Source organism: Mustela erminea, chromosome 12 (assembly GCF_009829155.1).
Source record: "Mustela erminea isolate mMusErm1 chromosome 12, mMusErm1.Pri, whole genome shotgun sequence".
NCBI lineage: Eukaryota > Metazoa > Chordata > Mammalia > Carnivora > Mustelidae > Mustela > Mustela erminea.
This window is the reverse complement of record NC_045625.1, coordinates 61,322,693-61,347,271: the sequence shown is the minus strand read 5'-3', so window position 1 is coordinate 61,347,271 and position 24,579 is coordinate 61,322,693. Positions and strand designations below refer to the sequence as shown.

The window sequence follows — 24,579 nt, the reverse complement described above, 5'->3', positions numbered from 1 at the left end:
AATTGTACTACTTGGTATTTACCAAAAGAATACAAAAATACGAATTCAAAGTGATACATACATCAGTGTGTTTATGGCAGGATTATTTACAATAGCCAAAGTATGTTGAACATAACATTAAAAAATAACCAAATTATGGAAGCAGCCTAGATGTCCATTGATAAACGGATAAAGAAGAGGTGATACACACACACACACACACACACACACACACATACACACACAGGAATATTGCTGCACTGTAACAAAGAATTTTTTTCAACAACATGGTAGATCCAGAGTATAGTATGCTCTGTGAAATATGGCAGAGAAAGATGAATACTATATGATTTAATTCACATGTAGATTTTAAGAAACAAAACAAGTGAGGGAAGTGGGGGAAAAAAGAGAGAGAGACAAACCAATATACAGACTCTAGAGAACAAAGTGATGATTACCTGAGGGCAGGTGATTGGGAGGATGGGGAAATAGCTGATGGGGATTAAGGAGTGCACTTGTGATGAAGACTAGGTGATGTAGGGAATTATTGAATTAGTATATTATACACCTGAAACTGATTGAACACTGTATGTTTACTGAAATTATGAAAAATACTTAGAAAAAGTGGCATAGAGAGTCTATAGAGAGAGATGCTACAGTGTATACAGTACTATCAGTTGCTGTCACTTTTCAGACCTCTCATTTAACCCTTACATCACTTATTTGAGGCAGAAGGAAAATGAGACAAAGAGGTGAAATGTGTCTCCCTGGTTGATGCACACCCAAAGGAGCAGATCCAAACTGTGACCTGTTTGTGGCCATTTCTGCTAAATCATCCATTCTGAATCCTGAAATGATTTTGTCTCAAGAGGGCATTTAACAATGTCCAGGGACATTTTTGAATGTCACAAATGGGGAAATGTCACTGGCATCTAAGTGAAAAGAGGCCATGGGTGCTGCTAAGCATCATTGGATGCACAGACAGTACCCTACATCAAAGTATTATCTGGCCCCCCAAATGTCAATAGTGTGGTGATGGTATTAATTGTACTACCACACTTTGTAACCACCCTTCATCCAGACTTCTATTAATTTTCCCATTAGCTGAAGAGCTAATTTAAGGAAAAGACAGTTTATTTTATTTTTGGGTTTTTTCACTTATTGTACAGGATGTGTAGTTCATTTACATACATCTTCAGTAGTAAAATTTCAAAGTATTTTAATTCCATAAGAAATGTGAATCTCACCTACTAATACTAGATTTAAAAGGCTTAGGATAGACTACCAGCATAAATTGAAACCACTTTTCTAAAACACATTCTGAAATTCTTCTGGGGAAACATTAGACATTAGGATGTTAACTTTAGAAAGCCTTTAGTAGATTCTGACAGTTAATTATGCGGGGAGGTTCTAAATCCCTTGGTTTCTTTAATTCTGCAGGTAGTGCCTTAGGGAAAGATAAATACCAGCATTACCATTTGAAGCAGATCCTAGTTATCTGCTGCATGCACTGCTGGGGGAGGAGGCTAGCAATCAATGGTCGAAATGAAACAGATTGAAGAAAGGAGTGGCTTGGACCATATTCAGGGTTGGCTTTCCTTATGGAAAAAAAATGATTCTGATGAACAGTTTTCTTCCTCTTGAACCTGGTTCTGCAAATAACTTTTGGATTAAGTTCCATGCAAAAATTTAAAAAGAATGCTATGTTAATAATAAATTTTAAACAGGGGAAATAAATTCGCTTTTGAACTTGATGGTAATTTGTTTAATATTTACTTATGTATAGTTTTAATATACATGTAAGGCAATGTATAAATCTCAAGAGAAACATTTTGTCAAGAACACAAAAGCTTTGCAGAAAGGTAAAGATCGAAGTGATGGCAAGGATTTTTGCATGTTTGTTTTTAGAATGAATGGTCCTTTGAATTAGAATTTTACAAGATTTTCCCTATGGTGAAACTCAGTGTTAAAACCAGATAGATAATTTTTTCTAAAATTTAATTTTAGTACCGGTATATATCCTCCTCTAATTTTTTTTTTTTTTTTTAGATTAAAAGAGAGTACACTTTATTATTATCACTAGCAAACTTATTTCATTGTTTATGACATCTTTGGGTGACTGCTGAAGTTAAACCCATACATATTCAATTTTGCATGTATTTTCTTTTTTTTTTATTAATTTATTATTATTTTTTAAAATTTTTTATTTTTTATAAACATATATTTTTATCCCCAGGGGTACAGGTCTGTGAATCACCAGGTTTACACACTTCACAGCACTCACCAAAGCACATACCCTCCCCAATGTCCATAATCCCACCCCCTTCTCCCCAACCCCCTCCCCCCAGCAACCCTCAGTTTGTTTTGTGAGATTAAGAGTCACTTATGGTTTGTCTCCCTCCCAATCCCATCTTGTTTCATTTATTCTTCTCCTACCCACTTAAGCCCCCATGTTGCATCACCACTTCCTCATATCAGGGAGATCATATGATAGTTGTCTTTCTCTGCTTGACTTATTTCGCTAAGCATGATACGCTCTAGTTCCATCCATGTTGTCGCAAATGGCAAGATTTCATTGCTTTTGATGGCTGCATAGTATTCCATTGTGTATATATACCACATCTTCTTGATCCATTCATCTGTTGATGGACATCTAGGTTCTTTCCATAGTTTGGCTACTGTGGACATTGCTGCTATAAACATTCGGGTGCACGTGCCCCTTTGGATCACTACGTTTGTATCTTTAGGGTAAATACCCAATAGTGCAATTGCTGGGTCATAGGGCAGTTCTATTTTCAACATTTTGAGAAACCTCCATGCTGTTTTCCAGAGTGGCTGCACCAGCTTGCATTCCCACCAACAGTGTAGGAGGGTTCCCCTTTCTCCGCATCCTCGCCAGCATCTGTCATTTCCTGACTTGTTGATTTTAGCCATTCTGACTGGTGTGAGGTGATATCTCATTGTGGTTTTGATTTGTATTTCCCTGATGCTGAGTGATATGGAGCACTTTTTCATGTGTCTGTTGGCCATCTGGATGTCTTCTTTGCAGAAATGTCTGTTCATGTCCTCTGCCCATTTCTTGATTGGATTATTTGTTCTTTGGGTGTTGAGTTTGCTAAGTTCTTTATAGATTCTGGACACTAGTCCTTTATCTGATATGTCGTTTGCAAATATCTTCTCCCATTCTGTCAGTTGTCTTTTGATTTTGTTAACTGTTTCCTTTGCTGTGCAAAAGCTTTTGATCTTGATGAAATCCCAATAGTTCATTTTTGCCCTTGCTTCCCTTGCCTTTGGCGTTGTTCCTAGGAAGATGTTGCTGTGGCTGAGGTCGAAGAGGTTGCTGCCTGTGTTCTCCTCAAGGATTTTGATGGATTCCTTTCGCACATTGAGGTCCTTCATCCATTTTGAGTTTATTTTCGTGTGTGGTGTAAGGAAATGGTCCAATTTCATTTTTCTGCATGTGGCTGTCCAATTTTCCCAGCACCATTTATTGAAGAGGCTGTCTTTTTTCCATTGGACATTCTTTCCTGTTTTGTCGAAGATTAGTTGACTGTAGAGTTGAGGGTCTATTTCTGGGCTCTCTATTCTGTTCCATTGATCTGTGTGTCTGTTTTTGTGCCAGTACCATACTGTCTTGATGATGACAGCTTTGTAATAGAGCTTGAAGTCCGGAATTGTGATGCCACCAACGTTGGCTTTCTTTTTCAATATCCCTTTGGCTATTAGAGGTCTTTTCTGGTTCCATATAAATTTTATAATTATTTGTTCCACTTCTTTGAAAAAGATAGATGGTACTTTGATAGGAATTGCATTAAATGTGTAGATTGCTTTAGGTAGCATAGACATTTTCACAATATTTATTCTTCCAATCCAGGAGCATGGAACATTTTTCCATTTCTTTGTGTCTTCCTCAATTTCTTTCATGAGTACTTTATAGTTTTCTGAGTATAGATTCTGTGCCTCTTTGGTTAGGTTTATTCCTAGGTATCTTATGGTTTGGGGTGCAATTGTAAATGGGATTGACTCCTTAATTTCTCTTTCTTCTGTCTTGCTGTTGGTGTAGAGAAATGCAACTGATTTCTGTGCATTGATTTTATATCCTGACACTTTACTGAATTCCTGTACAAGTTCTAGCAGTTTTGGAGTGGAGTCTTTTGGGTTTTCCACATATAGTATCATATCATCTGCGAAGAGTGATAATTTGACTTCTTCTTTGCCGATTTGGATGCCTTTAATTTCCTTTTGTTGTCTGATTGCTGAGGCTCGGACCTCTAGTACTATGTTGAATAGCAGTGGTGATAATGGACATCCCTGTCGTGTTCCTGACCTTAGCGGAAAAGCTTCCAGTTTTTCTCTATTGAGAATGATATTTGCGGTGGGTTTTTCATAGATGGCTTTGATGATATTGAGGTATGTGCCCTCTATCCCTACACTTTGAAGAGTTTTGATCAGGAAGGGATGCTGTACTTTGTCAAATGCTTTTTCAGCATCTATTGAGAGTATCATATGGTTCTGGTTCTTTCTTTTATTGATGTGTTGTATCACACTGACTGATTTGCGGATGTTGAACCAACCTTGCAGGCCTGGAATATATCCCACTTGGTCGTGGTGAATAATCCTTTTAATGTACTGTTGAATCCTATTGGCTAGTATTTTGTTGAGTATTTTCGCATCTGTGTTCATCAAGGATATCTGTCTATAGCTCTCTTTTTTGGTGGGATCCTTGTCTGGTTTTAGGATCAAGGTGATGCTGGCCTCATAAAATGAGTTTGGAAGTTTTCCTTCCATTTCTATTTTTTGGAACAGTTTCAGGAGAATAGGAATTATTTCTTCTTTAAACGCTTGGTAGAATTCCCCCGGGAAGCCGTCTGGCCCTGGGCTTTTTTTGTTTGGAGATTTTTAATGACTGTTTCAATCTCCTTACTGGTTATGGGTCTGTTCAGGCTTTCTACTTCTTCCTGGTTCAGTTGTGGTAGTTTATATGTTTCTAGGAATGCATCCATTTCTTCCAGATTGTCAAATTTGTTGGCGTAGAGTTGCTCATAGTATGTTCTTATCATAGTTTGTATTTCTTTGGTGTTAGTTGTGATCTCTCCTCTTTCATTCATGATTTTATTTATTTGGGTCCTTTCTATTTTCTTTTTGATAAGTCGGGCCAGGGGTTTATCAATTTTATTAATTCTTTCAAAGAACCAGCTCCTAGTTTCGTTGATTTGCTCTATTGTCTTTTTGGTTTCTATTTCATTGATTTCTGCTCTGATCTTTATGATTTCTCTTTTCCTGCTTGGCTTAGGGTTTCTTTCTTGTTCTTTCTCCAGCTCCTTTAGGTGTAGGGTTAGGTTGTGTACCTGAGACCTTTCTTGTTTCTTGAGAAAGGCTTGTACCGCTATATATTTTCCTCTCAGGACTGCCTTTGTTGTGTCCCACAGATTTTGAACCGTTGTATTTTCATTGTCATTTGTTTCCATGATTTTTTTCAATTCTTCTTTAATTTCCCGGTTGACCCATTCATTCTTTAGAAGGATGCTGTTTAGTCTCCATGTATTTGGGTTCTTTTCAAACTTCCTTTTGTGGTTGAGTTCCAGCTTTAGAGCATTGTCGTCTGAAAATATGCAGGGAATGATCCCAATCTTTTGATACCGGTTGAGTCCTGATTTAGGACCGAGGATGTGATCTATTCTGGAGAATGTTCCATGTGCACTAGAGAAGAATGTGTATTCTGTTGCTTTGGGATGAAATGTTCTGAATATATCTGTGATGTCCATCTGGTCCAGTGTGTCGTTTAAGGCCTTTATTTCCTTGCTGATCTTTTGCTTGGATGATCTGTCCATTTCAGTGAGGGGAGTGTTAATGTCCCCTAGTATTATTGTATTATTGTTGATGTGTTTCTTTGATTTTGTTATTAATTGGTTTATATAGTTGGCTGCTCCCACGTTGGGGGCATAGATATTTAAAATTGTTAGATATTCTTGTTGGACAGACCCTTTGAGTATGATATAGTGTCCTTCCTCATCTCTTATTACAGTGTTTTGCTTAAAATCTAATTTATCTGATATAAGGATTGCCACTCCTGCTTTCTTCTGATGTCCATTAGCATGGTAAATTCTTTTCCACCCCCTCACTTTAAATCTGGAGGTGTCTTCGGGCTTAAAATGAGTTTCTTGGAGGCAACATATAGATGGGTTTTGTTTTTTTATCCATTCTGATACCCTGTGTCTTTTGACAGGGGCATTTAGCCCATTAACATTCAGGGTAACTATTGAGAGATATGAATTTAGTGCCATTGTATTGCCTGTAAGGTGACTGTTACTGTATATGGTCTCTGTTCCTTTCTGATCTACCACTTGTAGGCTCTCTCTTTGCTTAGAGGACCCCTTTCAATATTTCCTGTAGAGCTGGTTTGGTGTTTGCAAATTCTTTCAGTTTTTGTTTGTCCTGGAAGCTTTTAATCTCTCCTTCTATTTTCAATGATAGCCTAGCTGGATATAGTATTCTTGGCTACATGTTCTTCTCGTTTAGTGCTCTTTCTGGCCTGCCAGGTCTCTGTGGATAAGTCAGCTGCCAATCTAATATTTTTACCATTGTATGTTACAGACTTCTTTTCCCGGGCTGCTTTCAGGATTTTCTCTTTGTCACTGAGACTTGTAAGTTTTACTATTAGGTGACGGGGTGTGGGCCTATTCTTATTGATTTTGAGGGGCGTTCTCTGAACCTCCTGAATTTTGATGCTCGTTCCCTTTGCCATATTGGGGAAATTCTCCCCAATAATTCTCTCCAGTATACCTTCTGCTCCCCTCTCTCTTTCTTCTTCTTCTGGAATCCCAATTATTCTAATGTTGTTTCGTCTTATGGTGTCACTTATCTCTCGAATTCTCCCCTCGTGGTCCAGTAGCTGTTTGTCCCTCTTTTGCTCAGCTTCTTTATTCTCTGTCATTTGGTCTTCTATATCACTAATTCTTTCTTCTGCCTCATTTATCCTAGCAGTGAGAGCCTCCATTTTTGATTGCACTTCATTAATAGCTTTTTGGATTTCAACTTGGTTAGATTTTAGTTCTTTTATTTCTCCAGAAAGGGCTTTTATATCTCTCGAGAGGGTTTCTCTAATATCTTCCATGCCTTTTTCGAGCCCGGCTAGAACCTTGTGAATTGTCATTCTGAACTCTAGATCTGACATATTACCAATGTCTGTATTGATTAGGTCCCTAGCCTTCGGTACTGCCTCTTGTTCTTTTTTTTGTGTTGAATTTTTCCGTCTTGTCATTTTGTCCAGATAAGAGTATATGAAGGAGCAAGTAAAATACTAAAAGGGTGGCAACAACCCCAGGAAAATATGCTTTAACCAAATTAGAAGAGATCCCAAATCGTGAGGGGGGAGAAACGGGATAAAAAGAGGTTCAAAAAGGAAGAACGAAAAAGAAAAGAAAAGAATTAAAGAAAAGAAAACAAATAAGGAAAATATAAAAAAGAAAAAATATATATATTGGATAAACTAGTTAAAAAACCTTAAAAAAGAAAAAGGTAAAAGTTAAAAAAAAATTACCAGAAGGCGAGAAAAAAACAAAAAATGAAAAAGAAAAAAATTAAATTAACTGCAAGACTAAAAAAAATCACAGGGAAAAAGCCATGAGTTCCATGCTTTGCTTACTCCTCCTCTGGAATTCTGCTGCTCTCCTTGGTATTGAAACCGCACTCCTTGGTAGGTGAACTTGGTCTCCGCTGGATTTCTTGTTGATCTTCTGGGGGAGGGGCCTGTTGTAGTGATTCTCAAGTGTCTTTTCCCCAGGCGGAATTGCACCGCCCTTACCAGGGGCCGGGGTGAGTAATCCGCTCGGGTTTGCTTTCAGGAGCTTTTGTTCCCTGAGCGCTTTCCGTAGAGTTCCGGAGGACGGGAATACAAATGGCAGCCTCCTGGTCTCAGGCCCCACTCCTCAGTGCGCCCTCAGAGAACAGCGCCCAGTTACTCCCGTCTCCCTGACCTCCGGCCGCGCTCCGAGCTCACCGAGCCTGCGACCGGTTCAAGGTAACACCGAGCTGTGAGCTTACTGTCGGCTCTGTCTCTGTAGCCGGCTTTCCCGTTCCGATACTCTGCGACACTCAGACAACCCCGATCCTTCTGTGACCCTGCGGGACCTGAGGCCACGCTGACCCCACGTGGGCTTCGCCCCGGTTTAGCCTCTGGAGCGATATCCCTCAGCGGAACAGACTTTTAAAAGTCCTGATTTTGTGCGCCGTTGCTCCGCTGCTTGCCGGGAGCCGGCCCCTCCCCCTGGGGTCTATCTTCCAGTCGCTTTGGATTCACTTCTCCGCCGGTCCTACCTTTCAGAAAGTGGTTGTTTTTCTGTTTCCAGAATTGCTGTTCTTCTTCTTTTCGATCTGCCGATGGATTTTCAGGTGTTTGCAATCTTTAGATAAGCTATCTAGCTGATCTCCGGCCAGCTGAAGTAGTCTCAGCCTGCTACTTCTCCGCCATCTTGACTCCTCCCCTCTGTCCTCCTCTAATTTTTACAGAGAACTATAATTGAATATGACTTGATACTTTTCTAAAACTTAGTATTTTATGAGCAAGTTGAGGCTAATTGTTAATATTCAGGATTTTTTAAATATTTGAAGTGTGCCTATATTCCTACTTGTCCAGTTTTTTATAACTATGTTTTTTTATTCTGACAATCATCTAGGACCTTTTTTTGTTTTTTTTTTTAGAAAGTATGGTATAAAACAAGAGATTATAAAAGGGCCATTAAATATATTTCATTAATGTATCTCTCTCTCATTTGTGTTACTTCTTTTGTCAGTGAACAGCATAACTTCTTGCAGATAATTACTTACTGAACAGAAAATTCTTCTTTCCTGCCATAAGGAATCTATATTCCTGATATAAAGCTCGAATTTCTGCATCAGTTGGGAGGACCATGTGGTTCTTGTCTCTTATTGATTTGTTCTATCACATTGATTGATTTGTGAATGTTGAACCACCCTTGCATCCCAGGAATAAATCCCACCTGGTCATGGTGGATAATTTTTTAATGTACTGTTGGATCCTATTAGCTAGGATCTTATTGAGATTCTTGGCATCCGTATTCATCAGGGTTATTGGTCTGAAATTCTCCTTTTTGATGGGGTCTTTGCCTGGTTTGGGAATCAGGGTAATGGTGGCTTCATAAAAAAAGTCTAGAAGTTTTCCTTCTGTTTCTGTTTTCTAAAACAGCTTCAGGAGAATAGGTATGATTTTCTTTGAATGTTTGGTAGAATTCTCCAGGGAATTCATCAGATTCTTGGCTCTTGTTTTTTGGGAGGTTTTTGATCACTGCTTCAACCTCGTTATTATATATTGGTCTATTCAGGTTGTCAGTTTCTTCCTGTTTCAGATTTGGAAGTTTATTTGTTTCCAGGAATGCATCTATTTCATCTAGGTTGCTTAACCTATTGGCATATAGCTATTGATAATTTCTGATGATTGCAATTTCCTTGGTGTTAGTCATGATCTCTCCCCTTTCATCCATAATTTTATTACTTTGGGTCCTCTCTCTCCTCTTTTGGATTAGTTTGGCCAGCAGTTTATAAAAAAAACCAGCTTCTAGTTTCATTGATGTGTTCTACTGTGTCTCTGGTTTCTATCTCATTGATCTCTGTTCTAATCTTGATTATTTCCCTTCTTGTGTTTGGGGTTGGCTTAATTTGTTGTTGATTCTCTCATTCTTTAAGGTGTAAAGAGAGCTGATGTATTCTGGATTTCTCAGTTTTTTTGAGTGAGGCTTGGATGGCTATGTATTTCCCCCTTAGGACCGCCTTTGCTGTATCCCATAGGTTTTGGATGGAAGTGTCTCATTCTCATTGGTTTCCATGAATTGTTTAACTTCTTCTTTGATTTCCTGGTTGATCCAAACATTCTTAAGCAGGGTGGTCTTTAGCTTCCAAGTGTTTGAATTCCTTCCATACTTTTTCTTTGGTTGAGTTCCAGTTTCAAAGCTTTGTGGTCTGAGAATATGCAGGGAATCATCTCACTCTTTCGGTATTGGTTGAGCCCCGATTTTTGACCCAGTATGTGGTCTATTCTGGAGAAGGTTCCCTGTGCACTTGAGAAGAATGAGTATTCTGTTGTTTTAGGGTGGAAAGTTTTGTATATATCTATGCGGTCCATATGGTCCAATGTGTCATTCAATGCTCTTGTTTCTTTATTGATTTTCTGCTTGGATGATCTGTCTGTTACTGAGAGTGGTGTGTTAAGATCCCCTACTATTAGTGTATTCATATCACTATGGCTCTTTATCTTGATTAACGGATTGTCTTATGTATTTCGCTGCTCCCATATGGGAGGCATAAATATTTACAATTGTTAGATCTTCTTGGTGGATAGATCCTTTAAGAATGATGTAGTGTCCTTCTTTATCTCTGACTACAGTCTTTAGTTTAAAATCTAATTTATCTGATATGAGAATCGCTACTTAAGCTTTCTTTTGAGGCCCATTGGCATGAAAGATGCTTCTCCATCCTGTCACATTCAGTCTGGATATATCTGTAGGTTCAAAATGTGTCTCTTCTAGACAATGGGTCCTGTCATTTTATCCAGTCTGCAACCCTGTGCCATTTTATGGGAGCGTTTGTCAAGATATGGCATCCGTTCCTGACTAAAATGCTTCAAAGTAGGGACAGCTGGGTTGCTCAAGTGGTTAAGTGGCTGCCTTTGGCCCAGGTCATGATCCCAGCATCCTGGGATCAAGTCCCTCATCGGGTTCTGCAGGAAGCCTGCTTCTCCCCTTGCCTCTGCCTGCCACTCTGCCTGTCTCTGTGCTCTTTCTCTCTCAAATAAATTAAAAAAAAAATCTTTAAAACACTTCAAAGTATAGGGATAGAGGGAACATTCCTCAACTTCATAAAATCTATGAAAAACCCACAGCGAATATCATCCTCAGTGGGGAAAAGCTGACAGCCTTCCCTTTGAGATCAGGAACAGGACAAGGATGCCCACTCTCACCAGTTTTGTTCAACATAGTCCTAGCAACAGCAATCAGACAACAAAAAGAAATAAAAGTATCCAAATTGGCAATGAAGAAGTCAAACTCTCTCTCTTCGAAGATAACGTGATACTTTACATGGAAAACCCAAAAGACTCCACCCCCAATCTACTAGAACTCATATAGCAATTCAGTAGTGTGGCAGGATACAAAATCAATGTACAGAAATCAGTTGCTTTCTTATACACTAACAATCAAAATATAGAAAGGGAAATTAGAGAATTGATTCCATTTACTATAGCACCAAGAACCATAAGACCTTTGTGAATAAACCTGACTAAAGAGGTAAAGAAACTGTACTCAAGGAACTAAAGAACACTCAAGAGAGAAATTGAAGAACACAGAAAAAGATGGAAGACCATTCCATGCTCATGGATTGGAAGAATAAACATTGTTAAAATGTCTATACTGCCTAGAGTAATCTATACTTTCAGTGCCATCCCAATCAAAATTCCACTGGCGTTTTTCCATGTGCTGGAACAAACAATCTTAAGTTTGTATGGAACGAGAAGATACCCCAAATTGCTAAGGAAATGTTGAAAAAGAAAGACAAAACTGGGTGCATCATGTTGCCTGATTTCAAGCTTTACTACAAAGCTGTGATCACCAAGACAGCATGGTACTGGCATAAAAACAGACACATAGACCAGTGGAACAGAATAGAGAGCCCAGATATGGACCCTCAACTCTATGGTCAAGTCATCTTCGACAAAGCAGGAAAAAATATATAAAAAATATAAAAAATATACAGTGGAAAAAAGACTGTCTCTTCAATAAATGGTGCTGGGAAAATTGGGCAGCTATATGTAGAAGAATGAAACTCGACCATTTTCTTACACATACACAACTATAAACTTGAAATGGGTAAAAGACCTCAATATGAGGCAGGAATCTATCAAAATTCTAGAGGAGAACATAGGCAGTATCCTCTTTGATATCGACCACAGCAACTTCTTTCAAGATATGTCTCCAAAAGCAAAGGAAACAAAAGCAAAAATGAACTTTTGGGACTTCAACAAGATCAAAAGCTTCTGCACAGCAGAGGAAAGAGTCAATGAAACAAAGAGGCAACCCACGGAATGGGAGAAGATATTTGCAAATAACACTACAGGCAAAGGGCTGATATCCAAGATCTATAATGAACTCCTCAAACTCAACACACACAAAACAGATAATCACATCAAAAAATTGGCAGAAGACATGAGCAGACACTTCTCCAAAGAAGACATACAAGTGGCTAACAGGTACATGAAAAAATGTTCATCATCATTAGCCATCAGGGAGAATCAAATCAAAGCCACATTGAGATACAACTTGACACCAGTTAGAATGGCCATTATTAACAAGACAGTAAACAACATGTGTTAGAGAGGATGTGGAGAAAGGGGAATCCTCTTCCACTGTTGGTGGGAATGCGAGTTGGTGCAGCCGCTTTGGAAAACAGTGTGGATATTCCTCAAAAATATAAAACTAGTGCTTCCCTATGACCCTGCAATTGCACTACTGGATATTTACCACAACGATACAGATGTAGTGAAAAAAAGGGCCATCTGTACTGCAGTGTTCATAGCAGCAACGACCGTAGTCGCTAAACTGTGGAAAGAACCAGAATGCCCTTCAATGGATGAATGGATAAAGAAGATATGGTCCATATATACACTGGAGTATTATGCCTCCGTCAGAAAAGATGGTTACCCAACTTTTGTATCAACATGGATGGGACTGGAAGAGATTATGCTGAGTGAAATAAGTCAAGCAGAGAGAGTCAAGTATCATATGGTTTCACTTACTTGTGGAATATAAGGAATAACATGGAGGACATTGGAAGATGGAGAGAAGTGAGTGGGGGGATATTGTAGGGGGAGAAAAACCACGAGAGACTGGGGGTCTGAGAAACCAACTGAGGCTTTGGGGATGGGGGTGAGGGGTTGGGTGAGCCTGGTGGTGGGTATTATGGAGGGCACATATTACATGGAGCACTGGGTGTGGTGCATAAACAATATATTTTGGAACACTGAAAAGAAATAAACTAAATGGAAAATGAAAAAAAAAACCTTGAATTTTACGAAAAGTGGATGAACAAAGAGTAAATAGTAATAATTTAAAAATCTCAGCATCTTGTTTAATAAAACCTATTGAAGTACATAGGCAGACAGGTATACTTATGTTTCAGATTTCACATATTTTATTTGTATTTTAAAAAATAAATTATTTAATTTATTTTGGCTTTGAAATGAAAACTGGATTAGAGACAGAGGGTAGCTCCAACACATGACATTTATTCAAATCCTAGAAAGGAAATAAACCAATAAATTAGCAACATAAGAAAAAGATACCTTGTGATCTCAGACCATCCAGATATATGTTTGTGTGTTTTCTTTTAAAACTCCATCACTCACTAAATTGGTGATTTTACTTAAGTTAGATGATTCCCTCTCAATTATGTAGCTTTATATCTATTTTTAAGACTGTATATGCTATAAAAATGGATATTTGTAGGTATGTGCTTGCATATGTACATATAAGCAGTAATACATCACTTGATTTTGATTTGCTAAGTAAATCAGTGCATAGATACATTTATCCATATGTAACAGGGCTTGAGAAAAAGACATTACCACTAGATATTTAATATTTTGACTTTTTATTTCATGATGTCACCATTTCTTTTGAGATGTTGAGATAATAACATCTTAAATTAAACTTATATTTCCCAGCTGAAATTGCTCAGCCCATTCTGTTGCATTTTCTTGCGTTGTTCCTGCTGCAGTAGTTGACTGGTTTAAGTTGAACATCAAGCCTTCTGATGAATGAGAATGACCCCTGTCTGGACTATTTAGAGAATGGGAGGGTCTAATCTCTGGGAGCCAGTTCATAGAAATCTTTGTGGGGGAGTGGTATTTTGGAAGGTACAGAGTGTAGTGGTTATGAGCAAATGCTTGAGAGCAACTCCCATTTCTGCAAACTAATCACTGTGTGCCCTTATTCAGGTACTTATCTCCTCTGTGCTTTAGTTTCCTTATCTGAGGTAATAAAACCTGTTTTATAAAGTTATTGTGGGACGTACCTATGTAAGGATTTTAGCACAGTGTGCAGCAGATAGGAATGAAGAAATTTTGATTAAATGCCTATTATTATTGACCTGATTTCAAGTACAGATTCTAGACCCAGATCTATACAGTTACTTAAAATATTTGGCCATTTTGCTATGTAGAGTGTATAGTGATCATAGCTACTTTTTTTTTTTTTTAAAGATTTTATTTATTTGACACAGAGAGAGAGAGCACACATACAAGCAAGGGGAGCAGCTGGCAGAGGGAGAAGGAGAAACATTTTCCCTCTATTATAGGACTCTGGAATCATGACCCGGGTCGGGGCAGACACCCCACTGACTGAGCCATCCTGGCACCCTGATCATAGCTACTTTCATTGGAGAAATAGGAAAAGCTGAATACTGTAACTAATTTATTATTATAATTAATAGGAAAGAGTAGAATGTAAAGTTTATTGATGTTCATTGTATTTATAAGACTTAAAGATCTCTTAACTACCTAACTTTGAGGGGCTTTTTAAAAAGAAACTAAAAGTTTTCTAGGCTTTAAAAAGAAACATTCCAGGTTTTAAAGAAATCATCATCATCACCATCATCAGTCAAAGTTACTCCTGCGAAAGGAGTAACGTCTGTAATTTCTTCCTTCCTTCCTTCCTTCCTTTCTTTCTTTCTTTCTTTTTTTTTTTTTTAAAGATTTTATTTATTTATTTGACAGAGAGAGATCACAAGTAGGCATAGAGGCAGGCAGAGAGAGAGAGAGGAGGAAGCAGGCTCCCTGCTGAGCAGAGAGCCCGATGCGGGACTCGATCCCAGGACCCTGAGATCATGACCTGAGCCGAAGGCAGCGGCTTAACCCACTGAGCCACCCAGGCGCCCTCTTTTTTTTTTTTTTTAAAGATTTTATTTATTTATTTGACAGGGACACAGCAAGAGAGGTAACACAAGCAGGGGAAGTGGCAAAGGGAGAAGCAGGCTTCCCTCTGAGCAGGGAGCCTGATGGGGAGCTCTATCCCGGACCCTGGGATCTTGACCTGAGCTGAAGGGAGACAATTAACAGACACCCAGGCGCCCCCATCTGTAATTTCTTCTTATTAAAAGGCTCTTGCTAGCCTTGTGGTTCAAAATACCTTTTAGGGAGATAATCTTTGTACCTTACTCTGTAAACTTCATGTGCTTTTATGATTTAACATTGATCAGAAATAGTAGAATTTAAGTGGAAGACTGTAACCCTGATTTTGTGCTTCTAAATGAATTAAATGTTAAAATGTATTTGTTTGGCTTAGAAATTATACATTAGCAATTGAAGATCAGTTTTATGTGTTTGTGTTTATTTTGAATCTCAGTATGACAGTTCAAATTTAGGTGTTGTCATGGAGGAGGAGTACAAGACCCTGAGATTTTAATGGGAGGTGAGGAGGAAGGACTCCCTAAAAACAGCAAAAAGGATGGGATCAGGATGTTTTGTTTTCCAAGGAAGGTCCAACTGGCAATCCGTACATAGATTTTTATATTTCCCTTTACTGTGTGGGTGTGTGTGTGCGTATGTGTGTTTAGTTGAGTTTCAGAGAAAGTTTGAAACTCTAAAAACAAAAAATACAAATCAGCTTTTAAAAATAAATGGCCTTTTGGGACGCCTGGGTGGCTCAGTTGGTTGGACGACTGCCTTTGGCTCAGGTCATGATCCTGGAGTCCTGGGATCGAGTCCCGCATCGGACTCCCAGCTCCATGGGGAGTCTGCTTCTCTCTCTGACCTTCTCCTCATTCATGCTCTCTCTCACTGTCTCTCTCTCAAGTAAATAAATAAAATCTTAAAAAAAAAATAAATGGCCTTTCATTGGTGGAAAGGTAAATAGTTGAATGGTGCCTAAGAAAAATATATTTCATAGCAATACACCCCTGAGGAGGGTATTTACCTTGCCAGGTTACTTAGTGAAGTCAGGTTTTGCTTTGGGGATAATGCCAAATACTTAGCCTTCTTATTTGTAACATAGTAGGTTTATTCTTGTGACTAAAAACAATCTGCTGTAGAACTGCGTTTCATTTAATATTGTTCCCTCTTGTAGCAGAGCAAGCATTTCTTACCTGTTTTGCCTACATAGATGTCCCACACTGAAACTCCTCCCCACAGAATAGTGAATCATCTCCTAAGTCGTGGGAGCAGCTCTCTTCTCTTTTTTTCCTTCTCTGCCAAAGAATAAATGTTTCAAATTTATGTTGGTCTATTTCTTTCAACACTTTTACAAATTGCTAATATAATCTACATAAAACAGAATCTTGTGTATGTGATCTCCTCCACCAAAGGTGTAGCCAGAGGTTTCCGTGTTTGCTTCAATGATGTATGTGTGTATGTATACATAATTTAATATACAGTTGACCCTTGAGCAACATGGGGGTTAGAGGTCTCAAGCAGTTGAAAGTCCACATACAACTTTTTGACTTCTCAAAAACTTGACTACTAATAGCCTAATGTTGAAGCATTACCAGTAACACCAATTAATACATACTTCATATGTTATATGTATTATAGTATTCTTATAATAAACTATAGAAAATATTAAGAAAATCATAAGAGAAAATACATTTATTGTAGCACACTGTATTTACTGAAAAAAAAAATCCACATATAAGTGGATTTGTCCAGTTCAGACCCATTGTTCAAGGTTCAAATGTATATTGATATATCAATATACTGAATATATATAATATTTATATATTTGGTATATATGTAATAAATATATTTATTTTATTTCTTTACTTCCATGCCATAACACCCATTTTCAGAGTTGTTTATGATTGTCTAGAGAATACTGCAGCTGGAAAAGAGAGGTTATGATTTTTTCTAAGTGAGTAAAACTCAGGTCTAAAAGTTTTTCAGGAGAACAAAATGAAACAGTAAGTCTTTTGTTCTCTTGTAAAGGAAGTTAATATTTTCTTTGTTCTCTCTATCTAAACGCTGGAAAGATAGCTTAACAATGTCAAAGAAAAAGAAAATTGAAACCAACCACACCAAGCTGTTTTTGGAAGGTACTTTAAATGAGAACAGGCTTCCAAAACTGCTGGTTTTTTAGTTGACTAAGCCATCTGTTCAGTTTTTCAGCAGGCACTGTCTTCAGTCTCCCTGATTTTTATAGCTTCCCCTTGGGAAACCAGAAAACTACAAATCATCACAGCACTGCAGCCTTTTGAAGAGCTGTGTGTGGCTTAGGAGTTTGTCAGTCTTCTATCATGTATTTGGAATGGTTTTACTTCTACAAAACTTGTGCTTTTTTTTTTTTTTTTAAGTGTTATTTATTTGAGAGACACACACAGAGAGAAAACACACACAGGAGTGCAGGGCGGGGGGACAGAGAGAATCTCAAGCCCACTCCAGGTTGGGCCAGGAGCTGATGAGACGATGAGATCATGACCAGGGCTGAAAGCAACAGTTGAATGTTTAACCGACCGAGCCACCCAGGTGCCCCACACAACTTGTGCTTTTATAGATTTTGAGAAGAAGGAGAGTCTGAGGAAAGAAGAAAGATAGTTAAACTTGTTTTTCTTATATAGACTTAAAAAAATTTTTGTTAATTTATTTGATAGAGAAAGAGAGAGCAGAAGCAGGGAGACTGGCAGGCAGAGGGGTAGGGAGAAGCAGACTCCCCACCGAGCAGGGAGCCCAATGCGGGACTCAATCCTAGCTCAGTGGGATCACCACCTGAGCTGAAGGCAGACACTTACCGACTGAGTCACCCAGATGCCCCTTATAGAAGCTTTTATTTTTCCAGATATACCAATAATAAAATGGTGGCTATTTCACTGAAATTAACTTTTTCATGTTTCATTTCATTGGAATACATAAACCTGTTACTAGTAAATTTGTGTTTTATTTTTCAGTTCTGCCATTAGTTTCTTTCATTCTTATGTCAAAATCAATGATGTCACAGTTTTATTATAAACATTCTTTAGAGGGTGTTGATGTTAAATTTATTTATACCTCATTACATTGAGTATAATTTCCTAGAAATAGAATAGATATTTTAAAGTTGATGCATAGACTTCAATGTGTGTTTAATAGATGAGTTTTCCTTGATGTTTTAAACATAAATTATATTTTTAAAAGTATATTTGAATATTATGTAATAGTCAAGTGACTCCCATCATCTCCTGACCATGCACTCACACTCCCTCTTTCTCTCCCTCTCTCTCTCTCTCTCTCTCTCTCTCTCACACACACACACACACACACACACACACACACACACACAGTAACTCTGAGGAAGAGATTTAAGTTTTATCCTATGGTTAGAAACTACATTTCTTGTTCCTGTCACCTAGAGATAACAGTTCTCAATCTGAATATCGTTTGAGCTTCAAAATGTAAGCAGTTACGACCCATCATTGTCACTGTGGAGAACAAGATGAGTACAACTTTTTAAAAGTCTTTGTGGGAATCGTGACAATTTTCAGTTCCACCCCAACAAAATAGGACCCAAATGCTTGAGGATTAATACTAATGCAAATAAATACTTGAATATGAGAGACTTAAAATCATCCACATAGCAGAAATATTCTTTAAATCATTTCACCTTTAAAATTTCATAATTATGTTGAGATAATGGTGGGAAAGTATAGCCAACATTTAAATACGTAAGTTTTCATTTCTTTTATATATTTCACCAACATCTTGTTTAAACAAAATATTAATTTTTTCTAGGCAACATAAATATCCATACATCACTAAATTTATAACTGTACTACTTTTCTAGAAATTAATTACTTTATGATCATTTTAGTTTCTCTTTGGCTCTCTTCATTGCATGAGCTTTATATAATACTCCAACTTTTACTTGATTTTGAAACCTCAGAATATTTATCCTATTCAGACTGATACCCTCATTCATGCCTGAGAGGAGATCTCTACTCCTTTCCAAATTCAGTCATATATCCTTATTGCCCTTCCCCACTCCATTTTTTTGGTCTTCGCCTGTGTGGCTTATTCTCTATCCATAAGCACATCCAGACTCAGTCTCCAAATGGTCTTCAGCTCTGAAACCATTCCTGTACATGTTCATTAATAGTAGGTTTCTTTCCTCAGATGGCACATGTTATTTCCTCATAGAAATTAGAGTATTGCTTTATATATGTTTGCTGTTAAGTACATGATTTAAGATTTTAATCTCATAATAAAAGTTTCTTATGTTGAGTTAGTTTAATATTAGTATAATTAATTCATTAATTAATATGATATAGTGAGGATGGAAGTGCTTTTCCTTTCTCTGCTGGACAGTGATCAGTAATTTGTAGGACATGATGGAAAGAACTAATCTAATGATGGTGTGAATATAAATTTTATTCTTTCTCTGATGAATGGTGTCATAGACAGCTAAGAAAATGCATTCCTATTTTAGATGAGACTGATGAAGAATGAAGTTACTGTATTTCTATGAATTTTATCTTAAAATATAAGCTGGATATAATTTCTTTTTCTGTGGACAGATCCCTAAAGGCAGCATCCTTTATCTATATATTTCAAAATTAAGATGTGTAAAATTTTACTGTTTTGGTGCACCATGGGTCCACCGTAAGATACTGGATGCATTTTCTTTATTCTATTTGCAATTTCTGCTATTTGAAATTGATTTTGTCTTATTTTGTTTTGTTTTGTGGTAGTTGATTTTGCATTTGCTTCTTTCTGTAAGATTGTCCTTCCTGCTGTCTTCCAGAATACTTTCTCTGCTTTACATGTCTTAATATTATATTTAAAAGATTATTTTCAAAAGTATTTATTTTTAGAAACAAAGGTACAATAGCGTAAGTTATGTTAAACAAATTTATTGTGAGATTAATGGAACATATTCATGTATAGAATATAGAATAGAATACAGAAACTTAAAAAAATACTACATATATTTCATGGGACAATAATCTAATTTTGTTTTACCCTTGGGTGTTAGCAGGAAAGCAGAATGTGCTCCTAGCTAAGAGAAGCAAGAGAGAGAAATGGACTAACTTATCAGATGTATCACCTCATATTCATCCTTATGGCAGCAGAGCCAGAGATGGCTATCTATTCCTTGCCATGGTTATTCTCAAGTTGAAACCACAGCAGATTCACCAGAAGGCCAGCAATCAATACCTAACAGCCTGTAGGCCATGACTAAATGTGTACATGTACAATAGAGGTTCACAGTGTTTTAGAAATGTTTGAATTATATAAATTGTCAGTGTTTAAATAGCAGATGATTTTACATAAAACTCTGGAGTCATAGGTTCACTTAAGCCAGGATGATTTGAAAACACTGCTCTGACATTCCCTGAGGGGCAGTATTTGCTGGGAGGTAAGCAGAGGTTGTCTCCCTCAGACCATACAAGCTCTCTACAGTTCCTCAGTTCTCAACTTGCTCTTCTCTAGTCAGACATAGAGGTACTTGGGGGCCTAATTCTCCCTGTGCCTGCCCCATTATTTTACGGATGCCCTGGTGCACTGCATTTATTTGTGTGACCTGCCTGGTTCTGTGGCTATTTGAATTGCTCCCTTCCAATTTTGTTGCTCCTTCAGTCAACTAGATAATTTAAATATGGTTTCTTTTTGTTTATTTGTTTCCTTTTTATTTTTTGTTTTGTTTTATTACTGTTATTTTAATCTGGTTCTTTGAAAATTGGTTTTCTATATTTTAAGCAATTGATAGTAATCAGGTTTAAACTGAAAAAGTCTGCACAGGAAACAACAAATGTTGGCAAGGACCGGGAGAAAAGGAACCCTCATGAGTGATTGGTGGGAATGAAAACTGGTGCAGCCACTCTAGGAAAACAGTAGGGAGGTTTTTCAAAAAATTAAAAATAGAGCTACCATATGATCCAATAATTTCAATACTGGGTACTTACCTAAAAAATATGAAAACACAAATTTGAAAACATGTGTTCCTATGTTTATAGCAATACTATTTTCAATAGCCGAATTATGGAAGCAGCACAGGTATCCATTAATTGATAGGTGGATAAAGAAGTGGTGTACATATGGATGTACATATATAATGGAATATTACTCAGCCATTAAAAGGAATGAAATCTTGCCATTTGCAACAACGTGGATGGATCTAGAGAGTATAGTGCTAAGTGAAATAAGTCAGAGAAAGATAACAGGATTTTGTACATATAGAATTTAAGAAATAAATGGATAAAATGAGACAAACCAAGAAACAGACTCTTAAATAGAGAGAGAAAAACTGATAGCTACCAGAGGGGAACTGGGTGGGGGGATTAAGAGTACACGTACCACAGTGAGCACTGAGTGTTTAGAATTGTTGAATCACTGTATTGTACACCTGAAACAAATTTAAAACTATATGTTAATTCTGCTGAAATTAAAATATAAATAAATAAGCAAGCCTCTACTGAGCACCTATATGCATAAGGTATCTGTGTGCGTAATAAAGCTTTCTAAGTTCCAAGGAAATTAAGAAGTGATGAAAATTCTAATTATCTTCCATTAGAATTTCTGGAAGGATAACTCATTATAATGAAGTTGAATATTAGTGTGCATTGTAGCTTGTTGTTTTTTTTTTTTTTTTGGTTTGATGCTGCTGATGGATTTCCCTTCCTGACTTGCACACTGACCTCCTTCCTGAGCTCTCCTTATCTGTGTTGGAGTGGGCTTGGCACAATGTTGCTCTGCACCTGCATGACCCCTGTTCCTTTATAGATTTGAGTCCAGGTGACATGGAGTCCTTTTTGAAGTCCTTTTTTGAAGGGATTGTGGATATTAATTTGCAGAGTAGTTACTCTGAATGTATATACTTTATCTCCTTTAGAATAGGTTTGGCCATGTTGTGTTTGAGGGAAAATATAATTACCTTAAAGATTCAGGGAAATAGTGAACTAATTAACGATGAAACTAGTTTTTTGTAATTCATCAAAAATATATCTGCATTTAGTTTTGTTTTCCCTTTTTTATTAAGTCTGTTGGCTTTATTTATCTTTCTCTTTTTTTTAGTCCTTAGAGCTTTTTTTTTTTTTTTCTTCCCCTTCTGTAATTATTCCTACAGCCATTAAAACTGTTGTAATATAGGTGTTAGGTACAGAATCTTGTGTCTACTTCTTATACATAAGACAGTATCCATTTATATTTCATGTGTCCTGAACTTCATTGAATATCACTTCTCCCAAGAAGGCATGGGCATGTGTAGCATAAGCTATGCCTCATTGTGCTTTCCCTCAGTTACGGTATTTTTCTTTCTTTAGGGCTTATGAACTAATTGCTACTTTTTCCTTTGTTTTATGTCTGTGGATTTTGTTATTCTTTTTAAATATTTTATTTATTGGACAGATAGATATCACAAGTAGGCAGAGAGGCAGGCAGAGAGAGAGAGAGAGAGAGGAGGAAGCAGGCTTCCTGCAGCATAGAGCCCGATGCCGGGCTTGAGCTCAGGACCCTGGGATCATGACCTGAGCCGAAGGCAGAGGCTTTATAACCCACTGAACTGCCCAGGCGCCCCTGTGTATTTTGTTATTAATATGATTATGTACTTTTGTAAATGAAGGCCTATATCTAGTGACAATCTACCTTTCTTTTGACAATTTTACCCTGTTATTCTATATAGTGAAATAAAAAGTTCCAGGTGAGGAACATATAAATATAGGGGAAAAAAGATATTCTAAAATACTAAGAAGTAGTTACCTCTGTGATAGAATTTCAGGAGATTTTTAATCCTTTTTAAAAATGATTTTATTTATTTGAGAGAGAGTGAGAGAGAGAGAACGTACAAGTTGGGGGTGGGCGCAGAGGTTGAGGGAGAAGCAAGTTTTCCACTGAGCAGGGAGCCCTACACAGGGTTCGATTCAGAATCCTGAGATCATGACTTGAGCAGGCACTTAACTGACTGAGCCACCCAAGTGCCCCAGGAGATTTTTAATCTTTTGTGCTTATCTCTATAGTCCAAGTTTGAAACAATCCAACATGATTTCCTTTAATCAGAGCAAAAGTTATAGACATTTTTAGAGCATAAATACTAAGAGAAGTAAGTTTTCTTTACTTTAGAAATTTTAAAAGATTTTAAAGTCATCATTATTTGAAAAAAATTGTTTTAAAAATTTTATTCTTTCTTTGCTAAAATAAGATAGTACTAAAGAGTTGCACATAATTACCTGTCCCAGTAGAAATACTTTGGTCTTCTATTAAAGGGTATTTCAGTGCAGTATGTGAAAATATGGCATTCAGTAGTAGAACCAGCTGAAATGCTTATAAAAAGTGAAGATTTCTGGTCCTCATTGAACCAGATTCTTGAGAATACTTGAGAGAAACCTGTGCTTTTTAAACAAACTTCCCAGGTGTTTCCTCATATTTTCTAAAGTTTGAGATCCACTTACCTGTACTTGGCAGTGTTAAAGTCTAAACTTGATTTTTACCTAACCCTTGCTAATTTTCAGTCATTCCTGGCTTAGATGTAAAATGTTACAATGTATTCCTTCAGGTTAGCTTAAATTTACGTATATCAGAAAAAATGGCACAGTTTTAAAGCTTTATTTTGTTGAATTGTGATGTTTAAAGCATTCTCTAAAATGAAATTAAATTACCTGCAAACAGAGAGTGTTATTGAATTGACTCTGTATTCTGAATTTACATCTTTACATTTGAATTTATAGCAGATTCAGAAGGCCTGGGTGATGCCGGGAAGTGGTTAATATTGCAGTGATAGTTTTAAGCCTTTAAAGGAATTTGAAATTCAGTGTGTTAAACTTCCTTCTACAAATTGATTTTCATTTGCAGGATTTCATGAACATCAGTGATGGAACAGTGATTCTTTAGAGTTTGGCTCATGTCTTTTTTGCTTTTTAGCCTATATTAGGGTATAATCAAATACATGAAAGTATTTTGGCACTCATTGTCATTGTGAAAATTCTGTTCACTTTTTTCCCCTCTAAAACATATGGGTTACTTTTGGATAAGAAAATTAACTTCAATATTATTTTCTGTAGATGCCCTCTAAACCAGACTATAGGAGCAAGCTTACAGTCAAATAAAGTGGAATCTTTTGCCTCTTTGCAACAGAGGCAATATCACAGCATGGGGAATTATGTATACTTAGTAAAGACTTACTATTGGATTGGGGGTTGTTTAGGTGATTTGGGAGAGTTCAATGGAAGAGTGTTTTGGTTTGGATTAGATATGGTAGAAAGTGGGGGCAATTTTATGATCTGTTATCTTAATAATTTATAAGGCAAGAGGAATAGCGTAGGTCAAAGCTGTAATTGGTAAAGAAGTAGCATTGTACTCATGTTAACTGGAACTGAGGTTATTATATTAGGTTATTGTAGTTTGTATAGTGTTCTTATTTTTGTCCATGTTTTAGCACAGTTGTGCAGTGATGTTTTATTTTGTCTTGCTCCATCCTGATCCCTGAGTAGTCTTTTCTGGTCTCTCATTTTCAGTTTACACGCACCTACACACAAGCTCTCTCTTTTTAATTTTTATATTTATTTATTTAATTTATTTTTATTTTTTAAAAGATTTTATTTATTTATTTGAGAGAGAGAGAGAATGAGAGAGAGAAAGAGTGC

General features: G+C 37.1%; 1 protein-coding gene across 24 annotated transcripts in view; it reads left to right on the top strand.

Annotated features, from left to right (window-relative positions):
• The window catches only part of KDM4C (lysine demethylase 4C), a 507,226-nt gene that overhangs the window by 194,626 nt on the left and 288,021 nt on the right, over positions 1-24,579 (top strand). For 2 of the 24 annotated variants that reach the window (XR_004277514.1, XR_004277516.1), the window contains exon 9: positions 16,996-17,067. The exons of 21 other annotated variants lie outside the window; for them this stretch is intronic. The gene's annotated coding sequence lies outside the window, so the exon portion shown is untranslated. Of the gene's footprint in view, positions 1-16,995; positions 17,068-19,976; positions 20,636-24,579 lie in introns of those variants that run through there. One more of the 24 variants, XR_004277515.1, reaches the window with a different exon arrangement.